Source organism: Triturus cristatus, chromosome 6, assembly GCF_964204655.1.
Source record: "Triturus cristatus chromosome 6, aTriCri1.1, whole genome shotgun sequence".
NCBI lineage: Eukaryota > Metazoa > Chordata > Amphibia > Caudata > Salamandridae > Triturus > Triturus cristatus.
In genome coordinates, this window is record NC_140589.1 from 1524521414 (window position 1) to 1524546906 (window position 25493).

Consider the following 25493-nt stretch of genomic DNA (forward strand, 5'->3'; position numbering starts at 1 on the left):
AAAACCATGGGTTTCACACACGTTATAGTTAGGAATTAGCATTTAAAAAACCTTGAAAATTCACTGAAAAAACCATGGGTTTCACACTCGTTATAGTTAGGAATTAGCATTTAAAAAACCTTAGAAATTCACTGAAAAAACCATAGGTTTCACACACGTTATAGTTAGGAATTAGCATTTAAAAAACCTTAGAAATTCAGTGAAAAAACCATAGGTTTCACACATGTTATAGTTAGCTGGACATTTTACTCGTAAAAAACCAATGAAATTGCCCCGTTATAGTTAGTTCAGCTAACTATAACTCGCGCGCCCGCAATGCACTGCTGATGACGTCACATATTACATCACTCATGACATGGTCAGTGACATCACTCATGACATCACTGATGACATCTCAAATGACATCACTGATGACATCACTGATGACATCATCCTTGTGATAGAGTGGCAGACCTCCTCTCACCTTAATATAAGCTTTGATACACACATTCAAAAATAGAGACTAAAAATTTCAAAACAATGGACATACCAATACCAGTTACAACAACCTCTTCAGTAATTCTAAGATCCACATACACATCCACTCATTCACCAACAGTCCTATACAGTCACTCATACATGTACTCACTCATCATATGTACTCATACATCTATACATCCTGTTACACAATGCCACTCATCCATAGAGTTACTCACACACATAGTCACTCATGCTAATAAAGAATAAAACATACATTTACTTGCATATACAGTAATACACACACCACCATACTTACTTCTACGGAAACTTACACATACTTAGTCTTTTAAACAATCACTTATAGAAACACATACTTATTCATACAGGAACTCTTTCAATCTCTCCCTCTCACATATACTCACATATATACACCAATAGTCACATATACTAGTTAAAAACATATGTAGTTACTCCTGAAGACACTATTGAGACAGTCATTCACTCAATAACACACCCATACACACACTCATCCACACATACAGTCCTGCACACATGCTGTCTTCAACACATACAAACAGTGAGTCACTCATTCATACACCTATGCACTACGTAATACCCCCCACCGTACCATACAGACACTCAGACTGATACTCAAAAAAACAACTAATAACCTATATAGACACCCATGTAGCTACTCACCAACCCATGCAGCCACTTATACACAAAGTGAGAGATACACTTAATCAGTCAGTAACACAATCAATTTTTCAAAAACAAATCATCCATCTAGACACTTATATACCCATTTATTCTTCCATCGACCTTGAGATACACATATATAAAACATATTTAATTTTCAGAAAAACACACATTCACTGGATGATGTCATCAGTGATGTCATTTGAGATGTCATCAGTGATGTCATGAGTGATGTCACTGACCATGTCATGAGTGATGTAATATGTGACGTCATCAGCAGTGCATTGCGGGCGCGCGAGTTATAATTAGCTGAACTAACTATAACGGGGCAATTTCATTGGTTTTTTACGAGTAAAATGTCCAGCTAACTATAACATGTGTGAAACCTATGGTTTTTTCACTGAATTTCTAAGGTTTTTTAAATGCTAATTCCTAACTATAACGTGTGTGAAACCTATGGTTTTTTCAGTGAATATATATATATATATATATATATATATATATTCACTTAAAAAACCATAGGTTTCACACATGTTATAGTTAGCTGGACATTTCACTCGTAAAAAACCAATGAAATTCCCACGTTATAGTTACTGCAGGCAACTATAACTCACGCGACCGCAATCCTCTGCTGATGACGTCAGATATGACATCACTGTATTTAGACACTTATTTTCCCATGTCTTCTTCCATTAATCTTTAGCTATACATATATTACAAATATTTATTTTTCATAAAGACACATATGTCATCAGTGATGTAATATCTGACGTCATCAGCAGAGGATTGCGGTCGCGTGAGTTATAGTTGCCTGCAGTAACTATAACGGGGGAATTTCATTGGTTTTTTACGAGTGAAATGTCCAGCTAACTATAACATGTGTGAAACCTATGGTTTTTTAAGTGAATTTGCAAGGTTTTTTAAATGCTAATTCGTAACTATAACGTGTGTGAAACCTATGGTTTTTTCAGTGAATTTGTATGTTTTTTTAAATGCTAAGTTATGTATTTATTAATATTTTTTTTTCCAGGTTTTTCACCGTGCGCGCACCGTGAATTATTATTATTTATTTTTAAATCGCGAGGTTGAGATATACATATATAAAACATATTTAATTTTCAGAAAAACAGACATTCACTGGATGATGTCATCAGTGATGTCATCAGTGATGTCATTTGAGATGTCATCAGTGATGTCATGAGTGATGTCACTGACCATGTCATGAGTGATGTAATATGTGACATCATCAGCAGTGCATTGCGGGCGCGCGAGTTATAGTTAGCTGAACTAACTATAACGGGGGAATTTCAATGGTTTTGTACAAGTGAAAAGTCCAGCTAACTATAACACCCCTGAAACCTATGGTTTTTTCAGTGAATTTCTGAGGTTTTTTAAATGCTAATTCCTAACTATAACGTGCCTGAAACCTATGGTTTTTTCTGTGAATTTCAAAGGTTTTTAAATGCTAATTTCTAACTATGCCTACAGAGATAGGACATGTGAAGAAAGAAGAAAAAATGCGCAGAAAGAAAAAAAAGAAGTGCAGAAAGAAGCAACAGAAGTCCTCAAAAACGAAGAAAAGTGCAGGAAGAAGGATAACATGCAGAAAGAACAAAAAGAAGAGCAGAAAGAATCCTTGTTGCAAAATCATCCTGTACCCTCAACTTTTTCAGACGGATACTGGTGGTAACTGAGTCTGACTAACCAGTCCTAGAGCCAGTGCTATGTTAAAAGACACTTAGAATACAGTGAAAACACCTACATACACTAGGGAACATTATGCGTTGGGGTCCCCCTGTGATTAGCATGACCTCCTCTGTAAGCCCCTAGTATATAATAGGGCAGGGGGATTAAAACGACATCTTAAATCAGGCCACAGGGCGTTTTTGCACACGTTAACTCAGGCCCCGTCCCCTCCCTTCACCACTGTGTAAACACGCCCTGTGTCCGTTTTTAGTTGGGAGATTAAGTTCATTTGAATCCTGAGGGTCCCTAGGGTCCAACTAGCCAACTAGGTACCTCCAGGAGGTGCCACAGAGCTGCGTTGCAGAGAGGTGTAAAAAGTGGCACAGCCTGGACCACCTCTCTGCAATGCAGCACAGTGGCGCTTACTGGAAGCACTTGGTGGGCTAGTTAGCCCCCAGGGGCCCTCAGTATTGAAGGGAAATTATATCCCCAATTTAAAACGTGCCATAGTGCGTGTTTGCACACGTCACCTCAGGCCCCATCCCCTCCCTTCACCACTGTGTAAACGCGCCCTGTGGCTGTTCTAAGTTGAGAGATTAAGTCCCCTTGAATCCTAAGGGTCCCTAGGGTCAAACTAGACCACTAGGTATCTCCAGTAAGCGCCACAGAGCTGTGTTGCAGAGAGGTGTAAAAAGGGGCTTGGCCTCAGAACACCTGTCCGCAGCGCAGCTCCCTGGCGCATACTGGAGATGCCTGTTGGGCTAGTTGGCCCCCAGGGACCCTCAGTAATGAAGAGGAATTAATTCCCCAACTTACAACTCGCCAGGGGGCGCGTTTGCAGAGTGCTGCAAGGAGGGGGCGTGGCCTCCGGCACGATGCCAGTCTTTTATTTATTTTAATTTTTTAAGAAGGGGGGCTGTGTGGTTCCCCTTCTTATTCTAATTTATTGGCCCTGATGACCCCATCCCCCAGGGCCTGTCTCCTAATTATATTTTTTGGACCCCAATCCCCAGGGCCGGCCACTCTTTTTTATTATTTTTAAAAAATATATATTTATAGACACACCTAGGACATGCTGGACAAACCGTACGTACCTATCACCATGACGATTTGAGTGATATTCATTAAAAGGCGACTATGCATACAATGAATCCACGTGGAATGTATTTACACCACTAGTGAAGCTCTGACATGTCTGATGCCCTACCGTGCCTAATCCCGGTAGACACCATTGTCGTTTATTTATACAAACATCGGTAGCTATTGACGGGCACATTTAATACACATGCACACCAAGCCATTGAAAGGGGATTCAACCAAAACTATGTATGAAACCCCCCTCACGGTTAATATAACACACATCCACTGCCGGATGTGTAATACTTTTTATTTTACTCTCTGGAAAGGGGACGGACATCACTTGAGAGTCACAGCACGCTTCTGGCAGAGCCCAATGCTGTGTTACACCCACCATTGCCTGCCGAGTGCCACACACCTCTGTGTTGTATTCCACCAGCTAGTGCATATGCTATGACACTCTCTAGCCCATGTGCACTGTAACACCACCCCGTGAATATGTCATGCCACACTTGTCTTCGCACGGGTTATATTGCCCCATCTAACGTGCCTTCCTCGATGCCTATGTTATAACGCACAGTGCTATGCCATACATATTACAATCTGGGATCCATATCTTTGTCACAGTGCATATGCAACGTTACACTCCCCAGCACATATTTTATATTACAACTTTAGAGACTAGTTAGGTTACACAACACTGCCCTGTGCATATTACACTCCAAGGCGCACATCGCATAGCACGCGCTAGTGCCTGTGCTATCTCGCGCTCTCCAATGAATCTGTCATTGCGCACAATGTATTGCATATTATATTTCACTCCCGGTTCATCTTATATCACACTTTTTGGTGCATAGTTTATACCATACACTATATCTAGTTTTCATTTTCAATCGCGCTCTCAGGACTATGTTCATTATAACACTGTGTTCACCTACCCTTTTCACGGGCATTACATTTTGTGATAGGGGGTGGAGGGTCAGGGGGTGTTTCTGCCAAGTGAGCCCGGAGTCACAGTCACAAACGTCCTCTTCTTCCGGAATAAAAGTGAGATTATGCTGCATACTTGTTCATATTTTAAGTAGTTCGCACAGACACACGTTTTAAAAACAATAAAGTTCCTAATATCCGCCTTCTCTGAACAGTTAGCTTGCTGCCCCATCCCCCTCCTCCCTATCCTCTGTTGTGTGAATCCATGGACTAGCCTCCTCCCTCCTGCCATGCATGGTCTGATGTGCTGCCACTGCCCTCAATTTAGTATGATGTACCAGTCCCCTCCTCCTGCCCTCCATTGCCCAATTCTATGCCCCATCATTGACTTCTTGCTTAAACTCTGTGCTTAGCTTGCTGCCCCTATTCTCCTTCCCCCTGCCCTCCGATGTCTTTGTGCATGCCCCTGCTCCATCCTTTTTGCCCACCATGTTCCATGGACCTGCCACTGCTATCTACTCTGAGTGTTCTGTTGAGCTGCCACTCCCCTCCCACCTGCCTAGCATTGTCAGATAACTGTAACCTGTCCCTGCCACCTCCACCCTGCCTGTCCACATGCCATGCCCCTATCCTCTTCCTCCTGTCCTACATGGTCCATTGTACTGCCACACCCTTCTGCCCTCCCTGGTCTGTCGTGCTGCAACTGCTCCTCCTGCCTACCCCGTGCGGTCTGTTGTGAGGCCCCTTCCCCTGAACTTTCTTGTCTGTGCACAGGTCCTGACCCTCCCTTCTATCCTCCATTGTCCTTTGTGCATGCCCCTGCACCCTCCTTCTTGCCCATCATAGCCATTGTGCTGCCACTAACCCTCCCACTTGCCATGCATGGTCTTCTGTGCTGCCATGGACCCTCCCACCTTCCCTGTGTGGTCAGTTAGCTGCCCCTGACCCCCTCGCACCTTCCCTCCATGGTCTGTGTGTATGCCATCACAGTCTCACTGTTGCTCTTCATGGTGTGTCTTGCTTCTAGTGCCCATCCTGCCTGACCTCCATGGCTATATTGCTGCTCCTGCCCTGCCCCCTTGCCTCCAGCCCTCTGTTTACATGTGCAGACCCCTACTCCCTCCCTCCTGGCTTGTCTGTTCCATTGTAATGCCCCTGATCCGGCCCTCCTGCCCTTTATGGTCTGTTATGCTTTCTCTCCTGTCTGTCCATTATGGTCAGCTAGCTACCATTGCCTCTTGCCCCTCTGTTCTCTGTTGTCCATGTGCATGGTCCTGTCCCCTCCCTCTTGCTTTCTTTGGATTGTTGTGCTGCACTCCCGTCCCGCATGCCCTGTGTGGTGTATTGTGCTGCTGCAAACCCTGATGCCTGCCCTGCAGGGTCAGTTTGGTGCACCTCTCCATGTCCCTCCTGTCCTCTGTTATCCAAGTCCATGTCCCTACCCCATTTCCTTCCATGATCGAATGTACCATACTTGCGAACATTTTGAACTTGGTTAGAGGGAGGTTTTGAAAAACAACTGGGGTGTTGATTTTCCCCTTTGAGTTACATTGAAAAAGAGGAGATTGTAGACAGGAGACAGATCAAATAAAGCCCATTTGAGCTTAAAAACATTGGACGTTTCCTGGCTGAATCGGGTCTGTTGGCATGTATGGTTGTACTACCATTGCCTCTTCCTTCTGCCCACAATGGTCTATTACATTGCTACAGCCTCTCTTGCAAGTCCTGTATTGTTGGTTTGTTGCCCCTGCCCCCCTTTCCACTGCCCTCCATAGTCTGTTGTGCTGCCACGGCCCTTCCTGCCTGCTCAGTGTGGTTAAATTGTTGCCTTTGCACCCTCCTACCTGCCTTCAATTTTCAGAGTCCGTGCCCCTGGCCTCTGCCTCTCAACAGTATCCTAATGAACAGCTAGATTGCTACCATTCTATATTTATTACAAAAGTGTGGAACGCCTGACGTCATCTTGATGTAATCAAAACTGTAATACCTAGAGCATTTCCTTTAGAAATTACATATATGAGAGGGTCTTATTGGCATCAAAATTATGGTTAGTGCTCTAAAAGACTAAAATAAGGACATATTTTCTGAGTTTTCAAATAGCGACAAAGCACTTTTAAATTATTTGTTATCTTTATGTTTTTTTTATCCAGTTGACCACTTGATTAAATGTTGCACTTAGGGGAGAGAATGTGGTGTTACTTCCAGAACTGCAGACTTTGCAACTGGGGAACCAGGTTGGAGTTTCTGCTTCAGCTCGACATTCTGTGATTCTGGTCAAATCACTTAGTCTCCACATGTCTACAACCAAAATGAATTTGTTCTTGTGTGATGTAACCAATGCTCATGTAAAGCACTCCAATACCTGACAAGTCTGCACTATATAACACTGCAAAAACACAAAATAATAAGTGTTTTACACACTTCTGTCATTGGGCTATATTTGGGCTACATCTGGGTGATTTTGGGCTACATTTGGGCTCTTTTGTCTCCGGTGGCCATCTTGGGAGATTTATTTGTTATGAAGTTTCCTAATTTCCTCATGTACTGCAGTCTCCTCAGTAGGAAATGCTTTCAGTTTTTTACTTTGATTCCATCATGAAGGTATTCAGATATGTCACACATTTGCCATAAATTCTGAAAGTTAGCACTCTAGTTGCTCATTAGATCACTGTAGTAAAACTATTGTTCACCATGGAAGTCTGCTCCTGGTATTAAAAGTGCATGTTTCAGTCTGCATGTCAGAATTTTTTAATGAAATAGAAGAGGATTTGAGAAGTCACTCAAAATGTGCCCTCATTTTCTTTCTGCAGCATTAATCATAATTTCTATGGCAAAATGAACCCCCTCATTGTGTTCCTTTTTAAATTAAATGTTTTAAGTGTTACCAGTTTATTCCAATCAAGATGGCTTCAGGTGTGCCATACTTTTGTCATAATGAAGACAGTAAGCGCTCTAGTTGTTTTTAAGAACACTCTGGGACATTCTGTCATTGGGCTATACTTGGGCTACATCTGGGTGATATTTGGGCTACATTTGGGCTCTTTTGTCTCTGGTGGCCATCTTGGGAGACTTATTTGTTATGAAGTTTCCTAATTTCCTCATTTACTGCAGTCTCCTCAGTAGGAAATACTTTCAGTTTTTTACTTTGATTCCATCAAGAAAGGCATTCAGATGTGTCACACATTTGCCATAAATTCAGAATGTTAGCACTCTTTTTGCTCATTAGATCACTGTAGTAAAGCTACTGCTCACCAGGGAGAACTGCTGCTGGTATTGAAAGTGCATGTTTCAGTCTGCATGTCAGAATTTTTTAATGAAATAAAAGAGGATTTCAGAAGTCAAAATGTGCCCTAGTTTTTCGTTCTGCAGCACTAATCATACTTGTTATGGAAAAATGAACCCCCTCATTTTGTTCCTTTTTAAATTAAATGTTTTAAGAGTTACCACTTTAATCCAAGCAAGATGGCTTCAGGTGTGCCATACGTTTATCATAAGTAGGACTGTTAGCGCTCTAGTTGTTCTTTGGAACACTCTGGGAAGCTGCAGTAGAACACAAAGGAATCAACTGACAGTCTCTGCCCTTGTTGGATGTACATGTTTTACTGAGAATGTCAGACTTCATTCTCACATGACTGAGAAAGATAATGTGAATTTACAGAAAATAAGATCTCAGTTTAGCTTATAGATCACCTTCCAAACCTCTGTGGGAAAAGCATGAGAAAATATTTTTCTCTCAATCATGATATCCCAGCAGAAGGCTTTTTCACATGGTGAAATCACCTTAGAACATACCACAATTCCTAAAATGAGTATGGTACCATCAACAAATGATTTATAATGTAACTAAAGTCTTAAAACCTTCTATTAACTGCAATGCTTTTTAATGAGGTGCTATCATGTATATTGGTCCCAAGATGGCTGCCAACACTTCTTGGATGAAGTGCTGACAGCCAATCAGATCTCAGGATGAGATGTGTGGTTAGGCTCCGCCCACATATATATATGATTTTACTTTTGATTTTCTCAGGAACTACTGAACAGATTGACACCAGACCTGCAAAAGGCACTTCCCTGAGCTGAGGACTACCTCTCTGCCAAATTTCAAGTAATTCTGTTCAGCCGTTCGGGCTGTACCTTGGACTAAAGGTCCCTATGGAAAATTGCATGGGGAAAATGCGTTTTGGGACCCCCCTTTTTTCTCAGCCCCCGCTTGACGAATCCCCCCGAAACTTTTAGGGTAGGAGCGGAGCGGAGCGCCCACCTATTTTGAAAATTTCGCGAGGATTCGTCAACCGGCGCCAAAGTTATTCCAAATAGAATGTTGCGGATTTCCTATGGAAACACGGTCCTAACTATAACTATCTACTGGCGACCGCCAGTAGATAATATATATATATATATATATATATATATATATCTTTCTGACCTCTTGCAGGATGTCCAATGTATCTTATCTTATGTCAGTTATTACTTGTTTATTAATCAGTATTATAGTTTGATCAGTTATTGATTCATGCCTTTAGATTATAAGTTTGCTACATATATTTGAATCTTATGCATTTGGTATCTGAGATAGCCTTTGTTTAGAGACTATTATGTAATAAACCCCAAGCCTTATTCTAAAAGTGATAGAGTCTTTGCATTTTGTTAAATAAAACCCCTTTTCAAAAGGTGCTGTTTGTTTTGTGTTGAAGTCTTGCTGTGCCAGGGGTGGTAAGACATGCTCAAAAGTGTATATTATTCAAAGGTGCAGTGGTATATTTGCCTCCCAGATGGGAGTGCAGGGATTGGGTGTGGCTTATTGGTGAGAAGCCACATTCAAAACAGACATATAATGCAATTATTCCCCTGCAACTTTAGTATGGAGCAGAAATCCTCTGTTTAGGCGGTAAAAGTACCTGGGAAAATGAGGAAGGTAAATGCATAAAATCATTATTGTCCCTTCCGAGCTCTTCGATGATTCAGGCAATTAGATTGGAGCTAGGGATGACCTCATGGAATGTTCAGATGCAAGTTGGTTTACTTAGATTTTGGAAATGTTTGGGAATGGGAGAAGATACGAAAGTGTCCCAATGGTGTATGAAGGAGACTCAGTTTAGTGAACTAAAATGGTCCAAAGCAACAAGAAAGAAGCTCTACATCATTTGTGAATATTTGAAGTTGAAAGTTGAACCACAGACTCTGCACATAGACGAAACAAAGAGTGTACTTAGATCGCTAGCGAAAGAAATGTCTAGATTGATCGATACAGAGTACCTGAGAAAGAAAGAATCTGTGAAGTTTATGAGAAACAGCTGGGAGAAAGAAATCTGATACCCTTATCTAGACACACTACCTAATCAATGGCTTAGAATGGAAGTACTAAGGCTGAGAATTGGCAACAATCCTGCTATATTAAATGGTAAAATAAAAACAGAATTGATGCGACCTGATGGTAAAAGCACATGTAAGATGGGTATGAAATTTAATAGTTTACACATCCTAATGGATTGTCAAAAATTGTTAGTTCAGCGAAAACAGTTTTTACACTTAATTTTCTTAAAATATGATACTATGTCGCGTATTCAAGCAATTGAGCTTCTCACTGATATGGTAAATCTTGAAATTGCAATAGCCATTGCGAAGTATAGGCAGGCTGTAAAAAAGGTTTTTAATGAAATAGGAAATGCCTGGTTTACAGTTAAGTTGAAGCAATGATGTATACGGGTTTTAGAGAAACTTTGATCGTTTTAAAATATTTTTTAAATAGGATTTTAGTACTATTTGGAATATGTATGTGATATGCGTGTGTATACAATTTAAGAATGGAGCTTCTTGATAAAAAGGAGAGAAAATTCATGGAAATCAGGATTTCAGAATGGCACGGGATGATGAATTTGTAATTATCTTAGAATATTTATATAAAATGTCTTGTTTTTATGTGGTTTAAAGACCAATGGTCTAAATAAACTTTCTTTTTTTACTTGACTATACAAGGGAAGTGCTGATGTTATGCTGTACTGCCTCTCCATAGACACCATTCCACCATTTTCCACATTTGTTTGCACTATGAGAAACAGACCGAAGTGGTTCATGCTTTATGCAGCAGCTGTGTTTTTTTGGTTACACATACATTTTGTATACAGCATTCACATAGCCAAGCTGTCTCTCAGTTCCTGCTCCCAACACCTGAGCTACCCTTCACAGGACAATGCTTCTTCACCAAAAGACAAGAGCCACAACACACTATTACTGTTTGATGTATTCCAACATTGCCACCGGCCCTGCATTTAGCACCTGTAGGCAACCACTGAACACAATCTAAACCTATGCATGCCACGCATCACCACAAAGGACCCCAGAATAGAAAGAATGCTCATCACTGCCACAGACGACATCCGCATGATCCTGTATAAAGGAGACACAGCGGCCCTCTTCCTCCTGGACCTCTCTGCAGCATTTGATGCAATTACCACCCCATCATTATCTGACGCCTGCAAGAGATTAGCATCCAAGGACCTGGCCTCCACTAAATCTGCTCCTTCTAGGCAGGCAGAATTTAAGCTGTCAGTCTGACCCTATATCCGTCTAGAGCCATACTCTTTGGAAACTCCCAAACTTGTCTATGGATTGCCTCAAACTTGTCCCTCAGCCCTACCCTCTTCAATTCTTACATGATCCTTCTAGCCCTGGTCATCAACACCCACAGCATTAACATTCTCTCCTACGTCGATGACATGCAACTCAAAATCTCCTTCTTGGACAAGACCCACAACACTTGGAAAAAGTTCACAGCCTGATTGACCGAAGTCCCCAACTGGATGAAGTTGACTTTCTAAAGTTAAACACCAACAAAACAGAAGTAGTGTTTAGCATTTATATATGAGCATTTTATCCTAATACATTTGACCAAGTTTTTGCAGGAAAATCTGTCAAGGGAAAATTGTGCAGTATACTTATAGTTACACAATTCAGAATCCGATCGGTGCACAAACTTCTATTTGCACTTTGATGGAAATTTAAAAAAAGCTTGAAATCAGGGCCTGAGTAAAGTCTGTAAAGTTATAGAAGGTTGGTAGGTAATGTTATATTAACTGAGAATTGTTCATGTCTGTGTTGCTATTGTTATAGCTCAATCGTGCTGTGGGGTTCAAGTATATTGTACTGCATTTTAATTGTATTTCTATAAGGCTTAATTCTCCTTATGAGATGCTGAAGCTCGCTGCTCTGTGAAAGTGCGTGGCTGAAGTGTGTTTGTCATGAGACTTATAAAGGTTCTGTATATATTGTGCATGGTGTTCACAGTTGTGCTCTTGCCATGTGTTGTTGCTAGAGGTGCCAGTAAATATACGGGGAGAGCTGAGCCATGGGCCTGGCTCTGATCTAAGAGCCAGTGCAGGAGCTGAGCCCTGAAAATGATTGCTACGTAAATCACAAAATAAATATTACGTAAAAATATGGTAAAGTTGGTCAAAATTTTAAAAAGTGTATATCTTTAACTTGTGAAGCTTTGACGTTAATACGTCACATTATAGTGCTGCACTGAGATGTATATATTAAAAGATATGTAGAAGAAAGAGTTTTGGTGAAATAAAATATTTGCTTGAAATCACACAATTTAAGCGGTGAAGCTGCTATTTATTCAGGTTTTCTGGTTTCCTTTTTGTACAAATCAGCCAGCAAATGGGTATCTCTTTGACTTTCCTTATGTTAAGGCTTTGTTTTTACCTCTTCGTGACCTCCAGCCAAAGATCAAACTGAGCACTTTAGAAGACTACGAGTTACAATGCACAAGATCAAGTTCATTGCTTATAGGCATGGGTAGATTAACCCCTTCCCTGCTCATGACGGAACCGTTCCGTCATGAGCCACGGTTGCCGTGTGCTCATGACGGAACGGTTCCGTCATGACAATCCTGTCGGCGGCCGCTCCGCCTGCGCGGCGCTGTTTCCCCGCCTGTGCGGGGCGACAACGCAAATGGGCGGAGTCATGACGGAACCGTTCCGTCATGAGCACAGCTCAACTGTGGCTCATGACGGAGCGGCTCCGTCATGAGCACAGGCCCGCCGCGCTGCCCCCCTGCCCCCCCCAGCGCTGCAGCGGAATGTCCGCAGCAGCGAAGGGGTTAAGGGATTTGTCCAGAATCACAGGAATTTCGAGCTGACGCCGAGACTTGAATCTTCTTCCCCAGTTCCAAAATCGGCAGCACTGGCTGTAACACCGCATCCTGGCTAGAGGAGAGAGGAAGGCAGAATCTGCATTAAAGCTTGGCTGATTACGGGCTCGAGGTTCCAACATGATATCAAGCTGAGCCAGATCCAGGCTTCAGGCTCGAGCTTTCAGTGGCTTGCCCGCCCACCTCTGGTTGTCCCTGTTGTTAAGCATGAATTTGAAGTGAATAGGTGGGCGAGATAGGTGCTCTTGACAGATTCTAATGGATAGAAGTGTGTGAATGCACTGTGGCCTATGTTTGGAATGTTTTGGTATGAGATTAAGGGCTCTGTCCTTCAAGTCTGCAAAGATAGTAATTTCAGCAGTTTAAGGGCACAAACGTTTACCAAATTACCCCCAAAGCAGCCTCTATGGAAGGAAAATTCCAGACGCACTTTGCAGTACAACCAAACCTATTGCACCCACAATAAACTGTGCTAAAAGCAACAATTACCTTGAGCCATCGTATGAATGTGGAGGGCTGGCCATTATTTAAAATCATTGCTAGAACCTCATGATAGACTGCAACTCTTCATTTAAGATCTTGTTTAATTAGCACTTTGTTAGAAATTGTTTTGAAGGCACTAAGAAAAAAGATAAATAACATTTATTTTCTAATGTCATAAATATTTTACTTTTAATGGAACGTAAAACCCATCTTAAATGTTTTCAGTGAAATAGCGCCTGGGGCCTCACAAGCATTGGGAAAGTGCTATAGAAATCACAACATAACACAATATCACTAACTGTTTTGTTCAATGACATTTTAAAGGACAGGTATGTATTTTATTTCTCCTTTTAGAAGTTTAGCTCTGACAAGGAAGGGCTGGCTGCTGTGTGTTTATGTGTGGGGAGAGGGGCGAGATGCTAATTGGGCCTTTCATCTGTCCTCCACCAAGTCTTTGACACCTTCCAAATGGGTGAAAGAGAGCTCGACTGCAGGGGCCACAAGAAGAAATGTAAAAATTGAAAACAGAGCCTCGTCCGCTTTTCGCTGATGGCCAGCAAAGCACAATAGCCCAGCGTGCAGGTCTGCTGAAAGAATCCCATGTGTTCAGGAGGCTGAAGCAGCCCAGGCTAGAGAGCACGACTGGGAAGGGGAGGGGGGCTAAAGCCCTTTTAGCCCACTGGGCGTTGCGCGCCTGCACTAAATTATTATCTATCTCAGTAACATAGGCGTCTGTATCCGGCAGGTGTTCTCGTTTCCGTAGCATGTGCTCAGTTTACCCTTCAATTGATAGCAAGTTTTTCACAAACCCTTTTAATACGAACCATTGTCTCCAATAATTACATGGATTCGAAGGGCTTAGAGAAATTTGCTTATTTTAAAACTATTGTCCTCCCTCCGACATGGACCCCTAACAATTCCCTAACTCTCCAACTACCCTTTAACCTTCCACTCTCACCATCTCCCATCGAAATTTGCAACCCTACCCTATTACGTTCTCCACGCCGGTGCGTGTCTAACTGCTCCAGTCCATGCTTCACGTTGTGTGACATGTAGTCACACTTCTATATTGGGCTCAACTGGACTCCAAATCCCAGCATGCAACAGCAAAACCTGGAATGGATTAGTTAATCACGCACAGCACTAGGAAACGTGAGTCCTCGCCATTGTTTATTAGGGTAAATATCAATTGTTAGGAATTCTCAGACTCACGGCGATACCTCTGCAAGCTCAATAGTTGCTGCAGGTAAAACTAAGTTCTCTTGTATCCACCTGACAAGGAAAGACTCACTGACAGACACTGACCCGCTCACAGGTGGAGCACTTCGCGAGGCGGACCGAGTACCAATTTGTCTGCACACCGTCTCTGAGGCGACTGCAGTACACACACAGCCTGGAGTGCCTGAACTAACGGCTCACATAAGACTGAGCTAAGTCTTCCGGGGCAAGCGGTTGGTGTACTCCGGTTTCTCTGGGGATGGGTGTGACCTTCTTTTAGACGAGTCATTTTTTACTAGCCAATCGCAGGGCTTACTGGAAGGTACACCCACAAAGCCACGCCTAGTTCCGCCCTCATCCTGTCAATCAGATTAAATCCGCTGTCCGATCACTTTACCTTGTCTTCGGACATTGAAGTTGTGTGGGATTGGAAGCAGAATATTAGCGATCGGATGTTTGACGTCTCCTGCCTGGACGAGAGGTAAGACACAGGTTCGGGAGTCCCCAGACTGATTCAGAAGAGTTTGATTTGCAGGGTGTGAAAGGTTCAGCACGCTGGACAGCGCTGTGGGCGGGAGTGCGCCACCTGTTGTTGTATTGTCTTTAGTTGAAACACCTCCGGCAGCGCCCAAACGATGACGTGGATCTTCAGGACCTTGGAGAGCGTTAGGTGTAGTTCCTGTTCAAGTGGAGCCAGGCGTCCTTGACGCGTCTTCAGATATTTTTATCACCTTTTAAACAAAGTAAAACAACTATATAACAGTAGCAGGGTTAAGAAAGGCAAATTGAAATCGAGCTCACCTTGACGGAGTAAGTACGAAACAGCATCGAGATTTGGTGGGATTATTCGATAATTTCTGTTAAAGGTCGTGAAGGTTTCGGAGTCCGTGTGCGTTGACTGCGCGTGTCTGGAGGGTTTGGGGGTGTCTGATTATAGGATATCACATTCAGAATGTATGATACTATTTTATTCTCCGTTATTGTTAAACCGTTTTTACATTTTACATACTACGTAAGCACCAGCGTTACATTACATTGTTATACGTTGTTCATGAATCAAATCACTGGTCTAAAAACACCTATAATGTGCATTTGTGTTTCAATATCACCCATTTCCACGTTATTCTAAACGAAGGAAGAACGGAACGGGGCAGCGGGCGGGATGGGTGGGTGATTGGTAAAGGATTGGGCGAACTATTATGAGCGCTGAAAGAGAAACATATGAGTTATGTGGAAATGTATGGTTAACATGCATTATACCATAGAGAAAAGAGAACACACAATATATACGATTTTGTTTCATTCTGATTCTTGTTGGTTGTAATGTTGCTGACTTCTGAACGATGGCAGGGTACACATTATGCTGCAGTGGCTGGTGCATAGAAGTCTTGGCAGGATTAGTTAAGTACTTCTTTGTTATCTAGATGGGTGTTATCTTTATTGTTGTTTGAACTCGATTATGGTTATTTACGACCTTCACAAAGGGGGACTATGTATACTCCAGAGTCAGTTTTGTGTGTTCACCAGCAGTGACATCATTACTAGTGCCACTTTATTCTTCCTGGTAAGACTCCCCCACCAGCGTTACTGATATCATCGGTAACTTCCCTTTAGAAATGAGGAATACACATAGTAGTGATACGCCAAATGCCTCGCTTAGAGAGAGGCGCGCCAACCCGTGGGGGTCTGCTCGTGGCGCTGCTGTTCTGTTTGTAGGACGCTACTATTTTTAAAACGCTGCCATTTTTAAAACGCTGCCATTTTTAAAACTGTTGAATCCTTTTAAGACTTTAACAACTGTAAAAACTGTACCATGCACGTGTATTTTGCACTGTCATTGACTCGCACTCAGCGCTCCCTCACTTCTGCTGGAGAACTTCTGCTTCATCTCACGGTCTAGTGCTCGGGGACAGTCAGCTGCTGCACAGCAGGGCTGAGTGGTGGGTGGGAGGAGTTTAACGCTTATTAGCAAAGCTGGAGCAAGCACGCAGACAGAGAGAGACGCGCCTACACCCATGGGGGTCTGCTCGTGGCGCTGCTGTTCTGTTTGTAAAACGCTACTATTTTTAAAACGCTGCTATTTTTAAAACTGTTGGAATCCTTTTAAAACTTTAACAACTGTAAAAACTGTACCATGCACTCAGGGCTGGCTTTAGGGCGGTGCGACCGGTGCCACCGCACCGGGTGCTGGCTTCCTGGGGGCGCCCTGTTTGAAAGTTTATTAAGCTTTTGAAGCACCTGCTGCAGCGTTTCTTTCCGCCTGCAATTAGCAGGCCTCACATAAATGTCAAGAAAACTCGTGTGATTAATTATCTTCCTGGAGAGAGATCAGCGTTTTGTATAGTTGAGGTTTTGACTTAGGTGAAGTTAGTGCAGAGGGTTAATATGCCTGCTGCAAAGAACTTGCATCAAGTAGATTACATATGACGTAAACAGGTCAGCAGATTACTGCTTTCAAAAGAGACATCCTTTTGTTACTTGCAATTTATAACTTAAAGTCCTAATATACAACAGTGAGCTATTAACTTTCATCCCAGAACTGCATACACACTACAAAGTATACATTATTAGAACATTGATTAATGTTGCAAAAAGGGTTAATTCGGCTAGAAATCGATTCTTATTATTAAAGAAAACTCCCAACTAATCTGTTTCTTTTTCAACTCTGCGTTTGTGCTTCTCCACACCAAGCACTCTTAAACTATACTGCCTACCGGTATGGATGACATGTGACTCCTACACTTTCAGTCCTTTGGCTTAAGTAACATTTCCTATACACTGATTTACACTTGTATGATTGATTATCTCTGTGTAATGTGTGTGTGATGCAAAGGGCTCGGACACCCTACACTGGTATGAGTGGCGCTATATAACTAATTCAATGCATCTGAGAGAGTGTGGTTACGGTGACTTGGTCACTGTTAAAGGGTGCTAGTGAGAGAATCTGTGGTGGAGGTGGTCATTGGGGGGGCGCCAACAAACATTGTCGCACAGGGCGTCACCAGCACTAAAGCCAGCCCTGCATGCACTTGTATTTTGCACTGTCATTGACTCACGCTCAGCGCTCCCTCACTTCCGCTGGAGCACTGCCACTTCATCTCACGGTCTAGTGCTCGGGGACAATCAGCTGCTGCACAGCAGGGCTGAGTGGTGGGTGCGAGAAGTTTAACGCTTATTAGCAAAGCTGAAGCAAGCGCGCAGACAGAGAGAGACACAAGAGAGACGCGCCTACACCCGTGGAGGTCTGCTCATGGTGCTGCTGTTCTGTTTGTAAAACGCTACTATTTTTAAAACTGCTATTTTTAAAACTGTTGGAATCGCCCGTCTGTGCCCGTCTGCCCACCCGTCCACGCCCGACCGGGACCAGGGGCCAGTCCCCTGGCCCCCGCCACTGGTACTCCGCGGATGAACTCCTGACCCTAAAACTAGACACAACGCTACTTGATAATAACGTAGCTGACGCACTCAGTTCAGAAAGGCTATTAAGGCCACAAATGGGAACAGGTAGCCTAAGTCCCACAATCCATCCTCCTAGGCTGGCTCACTGGCCCATGGGGACTAAAGATGGCTACCCTTAACACCCATTCTCTGCAGAAACACAATCTTGAGGTCTTCTCGCTCCTCCAAGACGACCCTCTGGACATCCAAGGAGTCACAGAAACCTGGCTCGAGGAGTCCTCAGCTCCGGACTTGGTAGCCGCCATGCCCCCAAACTATGCTGCCCTTTGCTACAACAGACCGGGCAGCACCAGAGGGGGTGGAGTCGTGATTCTGTATAATCAACAGCTAAAGACAGATACTCTATGTGCAGAAAGCATTGAGGGGGCAGATGTGTTGGGGGCTAAGATCTGCTCCCAGACCACCTGTCTAGTCATTCTGATAGTGTACGGTCCCCCACGAACGTCACCCAAGTTTGTCGAGCTCTTTACGGAATTAGTCTACGATATCCGCTAACGGTATCAATGTATCCTGGTGATTGGGGATTTAAACTTACACTGGAATCAGATTCCAAAAGACAGCCAGGCTAAACAGTTGGATGAGGCACTGATCTCTTTGGAACTCAGACAATTAGTGAATGGTCCTACTCATGAGAAGGGCCACATACTCGATTTGGTCTGGACATCCTATCCATTTACCAGCCCAATAGATATCAGTCCCTGCGCCTGGTCTGATCACCATTTAATCAGAGGCTGGTTCCCACCCCCAAAGCAAGCAGCCCATCCTCCCCTGGGGTGGAAAGTGCTGCGGGGTTGGAAAAAAATTAGAGCTGATGACCTGGTTAACACACTACACAAATCAGCCACCCCAAGTCCTATACAGGGAAACCTTGATGTAGAAAGCGCCACCCTGTCTACAAGGCTGAAGAATACCATCGACATGGTAGCCCCAATGCGTAGGGAAAGAGTAAGGGACAAAGGCAAAGGCACCCCCTGGTTCAACAAAGTTTTAAGAAACATGAAACAAACCCTTCGCCAGCGCGAGACAGCCTGGCGTAAAGCTTACGCCCCAGGTGCCCGGCTAGAATGTCACTCTATGTTTGCAGTCTATAAAAAAACAATTTTAACAAGGAAAGCAGAATTCTACGAAACTAGGATTTTGGCTGCTGACAACACACAAAAAGAAACCTTTCGAATTCTATAAGAGCTGAGACAAACTAAGGAACAGAAGCCCCCCTTCTGTCTGGAAGATTGCAACAAGTTCCAGTACTTCTTCTCAAAGAAAGGGAAGGACCTACTGACGGAGATTCATCTTACTCCTACTGTCCACTGTCACTTAGCGTCAGAACCTCTGCCTCCCACATATGTTAAACCACTCACCATCTTCCCCAGGCTCACCCGCGACTTCCTGTATCCCTTAATGGGGCGGGTTAAGTCAGGGTCACCTGCGGACCCCTGCCCTCCGAGGATCTTTAAGTTGGCACTACCAGGGATAGAAAGCGAGGTCCACTCGCTATTAAATCAATCTCTAGACTCATGCCACGTCCCCACCAATTCTAAGGAAGCTTGCGTCATCCCGCTTCTAAAAAAAACAGGGGCTGACGTGAAGAACCTAAAAAACTTTAGGCCGATCTCCCAACTCCCATTCTTGGCGAAAGTGCTGGAACAGCACTTGCTGAAATCCCTGTCGGTCCACATAAAAGCAAACCACCTCCTGCAAAATAATCAGGCAGGGTTTAGGGCTCATCACAGCATGGAAATGGTAATGCTGTCAGTGCTGGATGAACTCAAGTTAAGGGCCGATAAGAAAAAGCCATGTGCCCTGGTTTTGCTAGACCTATCCACGGCATTTGATATGGTCAACCATGACCAACTTCTGTCGCGGATCTCGGAGCTATGCATCCAGGGCATGACCCTTATTTGGCTCACATCCTTTCTCAACGATTGATCCCAGAGAGTACAGCTGGCTAAGCATGTGTCTGATTCGGGCAAACTCTTGTGCCGGGTACCACAGAGTTTGGCGTTGTCACCTCTCCTATTCAACGCCTACCTCCAGCTCCTGAACCTCATGGAGTGTCAGATCTATAACTACGACGACAACACTCAAATTATCATCCAGATAGATAGCTTCCGGTCGCCCACACAAGAATGCAAAAGATTTTAAAATTTACTGTCAACTGGATGATGGCCAACTCCCTCAAAATAAATCCTAATAAGACCGAGGTACTGGCCATCACCACAGACTCCAACCCCTGGAGCGACCTTTTTTGGCCACAAGAGCTGGGCACAAATCCTGAACCGGCTCTGGCCGTAAAAAGCTTGAGCATCAAAATTGATGCCAAGCTCTCTATGACCCAGCAGGTGTCGGCAGTAGTAGGAACATGTGTCGGCCTGCTGAGACAGCTACGAAAACTTTAGCTCGACCTCTAAAGGAGGAAGAGCCTTTTCGACCTCCAATCCTCTACTTTGGAACAAGCTGCCGGAGAATTTGCGCAAGGAACACGCCCTTCTCCCTTTAAGGAAGAAGTTCAAAAAAGTCCTTTTTGCTGAAGCCTGGGGCACAACCTCATCAATAAACATCTCCTCACATGCCAGGGTACGGCTCTCTCTTACAGCGCTTAGAGACCTGACGGTGATAACGCGCTCTACAAATGCGAATTACAATTACAATTCCTTCTTTCTCCAATATCTCACCTAGATATTCTGGCTACTTTCAAAGCGGAAATTGAGAGGTGAAAAACATGGGACCCACAGTGATCCTGCAGGGCTCATGATGCCAATGTGGCTGCTACAGTGGTCTCCAACCTTTTCTATAGTGAGAGCTATTTCTGATCATTGAAAACCTTTTGGGGCTACTGACTAATATAGGGATTACATCACAGTACGTAAAGACGAAGCAACTGAAATGTTGCCCTTGGACTATGCACATCTTGCTGCAAAGAGTATAGAGCATTAATGGCACTGGAACTGTATCGGAGAAGGTTTCCCTGTGCGATCCCCATCCACCTGTGCTGTCCCTTTAGGTTTGTTTATGAATGAACTTTGTGTGGTATCTGATTTCCTGATTAATGACCTAAGGTCCATTGGTTGATGAACAGAAACTGCCACTGTCTTAACACTTTAAGATTAAGATGAACACGTTCTGGTGTCAGAATTGGGTTGAGAATTGTTGGAAAGAACAGCCCGAGATTTTTCATTTCCCTATGTGAAAATATAAAAAAACAGCAGCGGTGTCTCCCTTAGGGCGTTGGGGCGTTGCCCTACGCATATTTTGGCCATCCTACACCCAATATAAAATGAGTAGTAAAGTGCTAAACACATTAAGGGCATTTTATTCTGCCTTGCGCCTCGGTCGGTGTGGTTGCAGCAATGGAGGCTTGAGGCAGCAAGGCTGAGGCAGTTCCTGGAGAATCCTGTGCAGGCCTGAGAGGGTGAGGCCTCACAATATGATTGACAAAGTAGACATCACGTCAGAATTTGTAGGGGCCCAAGTGCGCATGTCGGGTTGGACGGCTGCCTCTCTCCGGCCAGCTTGACACGTGCACTCCAATAATTTTAGCACCCATATGATAATTACGGTGGCGCTCAGCACTCTATCTTAATAACATACAGTGAACTAGATAATAACATTAAAGCGGCCATCAGCACCCCGTACTTTGCTAAATCATAAACTGGGCATGAAAAATGTTTTGCCGTTCACTTGTGTGATTGTTAAAGTAAGGCCTCTTGTAGAGAATGTTCCAATGGCGACTGATGGAGGGTGTACCCGCCCCGACAGGTTTTGAGCCCTGTGCGTGTGGGTGGGCCATGGCAGAGTTTGTGGGGAAATACTTTCCCACGTTCTTTCCTTACATCTCTCTTTCATGGGAGGAAAGGGAAGCGACAAAGGTGAGAGGAGAAGCAGCAGCAGTAAGAGGAAAGGGAAGAGACAGCAGTGAGAGGAAAGGGAAGAGACAGCAGTGAGAGGAAAGGGAAGAGACAGCAGTGAGTGGAAAGGGATAGTGGTGAGAGGGAAGGGAAGTAACAGCAGTGAGAGGGGAAGAGACAGCAGAGAGAGGGAGGAGACAGCGGTGACAGGGAAGGAAGCACCAGCAGTGGAAGGGAAGCGCAGTTACAGGCCCGACTGAAACTCACCAGAAAATAATGTGTTTATGTTTTGCCCTTATAAGAAACCTTTAATAACTCACTTGGGCTTCTGTGAGATATAACCAGTATAGCTAATCCTCCCTCCAAGCATAGCCATACAGATTCCCGAGTCCAGGTTACTGGGTTTACCGTCATGATTTTATAAATTGCTTTTGCTGTGACTGTTGTAGTATTGTGAGGACCGGTTGGTCCATAGGAAGGTTCTTGGTACCATGTCATATAAGTTACCCTTTACAATGGTCTTGATGAATGCCATATGGGGCGAGCGCGAGTACTACTCGAAAAGTTTCACCAATGTGATTACATTTGCATCGCCATCATGTCTTTCGCTAGTGCTTTGACTTTGCTGTATTCTGGCTGGAAACCATCTGTTGTCTAACCATTCACCACCCAGCTCCTGGTCTATCTTTCCACTCAGATGTGCGCCAGCTAAATCTTTTTAAAGCGGTAATAAATTCGATAATAAATATTTATCTAATATTACACAGTGCACTTTGTATTTAAATACATGGTCATATCTGTCCCACTGAGGGCCATGTTTGTTGAAGGCCACATTTTAATCGAATTGAAAGCTTGCTTAAACAATAGTTAGTCGTCACAGATTACAGACATGTCAGCACCTTTGCATTCTGGTACTTGTAGTTCTTGTAACGCAGTCTCCAGAACGCAAAGAAAACTGTACTCTAGCTACTCTGTGCCGGATCTGGAAACCTATTTAATTGGTATGAAAGGTTATCATTCGGCACAGGGACCCAGACTCTCAAAATGATACTTGTGATGATACATAGGGAATAAGTCTTTTTTTGGCTCAGGTGAAAGCACACTGCATTCACTCTGTGCCAGCGAAGTATAGGTAATAGCAGATTGAACTTGACATTCATACTAGCAGGAGCTGAGATCTGAGCGCTCCGATGGAGGAATGCCGCTGATAGATAGGCCGGTGCAATACTTGCCTTGCCATGCCCGCCTGCATCTTTTGCAAAGTGTGGCTGTGACCGTGTGATGTGATCTGGATGTATTGGTGTCTCTAGATACATATAGTGATGATACATAGTTCAGCGGAGGACTGAATCTGGGGTGTCTGTTGATGGTGCTGCTGAGCAATGAAATAGAAAAAAGACGGGACTGTGACTGTTAGCAGTGCTACGTAGCAGAATGTACTACATCTCAAATCTGCCACAGGCGCCGCCACAACTTGTGATGTAAGGCAGCGTGAACCATGCCAACAGCATGAAAAGTAGCTCTCTGTTTACCTGGACCTTACTTTGTGACTGCATCCTGCCTGGCTTCTGTGTGCGGGTGGCATGGCTGGAGACCAACACAGTCAGTACGCACCATGATGTGCACTCACAGTGAGTAACTGCAGGAATGCCAATAGAGGCACCAGTTGTAGTTTCTTCTACAAAAGGGCTCGATTAACATTTCACACTGGCACACTAGTTATCTAATTAATGTGTTCAAATACGTCTGACTGTAGTTTGTTTAGGGCTTTAAGTGGGATGAAAAACTGGGGGTCTCTCAAAGGGGCGTGGCCGATTTGGTTAAGGGCGTGGCTTAAAATATTTATGCTAAAAATATGTGCTCAGCATAATGTGCCACCCGACTGGTATTTTGCTGCTTCTGTTATTGCCACCACATATATAATACAACAAGTAACATTACACCTACAACAAGCCAGGACTATTGGCTTTGTCAAAGGTTGTTAGTTGGATAAGATAAATATACTACATGCATACATACAACTATAGCTTCGTTCTTTAGAATATTGAAAATGCTTTAGTTCTTGTGTGAGAGTTTGTGGCGTAATGGCTAGAGCTGCCAGCTTTAGAGCTGAGGAAGCAGATTTGAGTCTCAGCGTCGGCTCAACTTCCTGTGTTTCTCGGCGAATCACTTAATCGCCCATGCCGACCAAAAGATAAATGAATATGTCCTCGTTGGTGCTCATGTAAAGCACTTCGAGTTTTGCAATATAGAACTGCAAAAGAATAAAAGTTACATCAAAAACAGTGAGCTGCCGCAGAGTTAAGATTTTGTTTCCATTCTGAGAGAGAGGGACCCGTCTCAGCACCTGCTTTTATGAACTGCTGGTGCTCAGCATGGGCAGGACCCGGCTCACTTAAAGCCCTGATCGTGTTAACTTTCTACACACTGTTCAAAAACACATGTACATAAGCAGCACGCCAAACAAACAGTTAGGGAGACGGTGCCAGCTTCATTACATGATTTGCGTTGTTGGCGCTTCTCTTACACTACAGAATTGATATTGCAGATGAGGCATTCAGTCGCCATATACATCACTTCACCCAAGATCCCAGGCCACTGTACATCGGAGCAGTTTTTCATTCCTGATCACCCATCCTTTGAACTGAGTCGCACCAGCAGGACTACGCGTTTATGCTGCAATGGAGAGCTCTGGAGCTGAGGCTGAAGGCACTGCGAGTTTCCCACAGTGTGCGCAAGTCAGTCTAAAATCTGTTCAGAATACATGGCCATCTAATCCTTGGCCTCTCTGCAGAGAGCACAGGGCAGTGGTCATGTACTCCAGTTGTAATTGTGATTCTGTGCAAATGGGTGTGTTGGGACCCCCATTATGGGGGTACACAGTCTTCAAAACAATTACAAGAAAAAAGTAAATGTAAATACAGTGCTCACTCGCTACTCAAAAGTCATACCCAACTTATGCACCCATCACTTTCAATGTCACTAGCTGCTACTGGGTACATCACGTCACACTTCCGCTTTAGAAGCATGCACACATATAGAAAGATATTGTTTTAACATACTAATTGCACTCCTAACTAGGACCATTACCAATAATATAGTTTGCAATCTACATGCTGACTTTCATACATTTGTACAAGAAATATACCTCCGAAGTCTGGAAACATTGTTTTAAGTAGGTAAACACTCAATCAGTCAAAATAAGCTATATTCAAATTCACAAATACATCATAAAAGCTGCATTATTACATCAATAAAAATGATTAAAAGCAGTACAAAAATCTAGGCAGTTTAAAAAGCTTTAAAAAACTACAGTACATAGATACAAGTGCAAATACAATCATCGGAAGCACACTCAGTTTAATTTCCAGGTTACACTATAGCAGCTGCCTGCAATTGACAACGGCCCATAAAAAACGAGCCATTACGGTACAGATATAGATGGTAGGTAACATTTGCAAATACAGAAAAGCTGGCCGGCA

General features: G+C 43.6%; 1 protein-coding gene across 8 annotated transcripts in view; it reads left to right on the forward strand.

Annotated features, from left to right (window-relative positions):
- The first annotated feature begins 15058 nt into the window (after nucleotides 1-15058).
- The window catches only part of LOC146821629 (synaptosomal-associated protein 25-like), a 491673-nt gene continuing 481238 nt past the window's right edge, over nucleotides 15059-25493 (forward strand). For 5 of the 8 annotated variants that reach the window (XM_085612672.1, XM_085612670.1, XM_085612671.1 and 2 more), the window contains exon 1: nucleotides 15078-15188. The gene's annotated coding sequence lies outside the window, so the exon portion shown is untranslated. Of the gene's footprint in view, nucleotides 15189-15378; nucleotides 15518-25493 lie in introns of those variants that run through there. The other 3 variants (XM_085612668.1, XM_085612675.1, XM_085612669.1) reach the window with 3 other exon arrangements.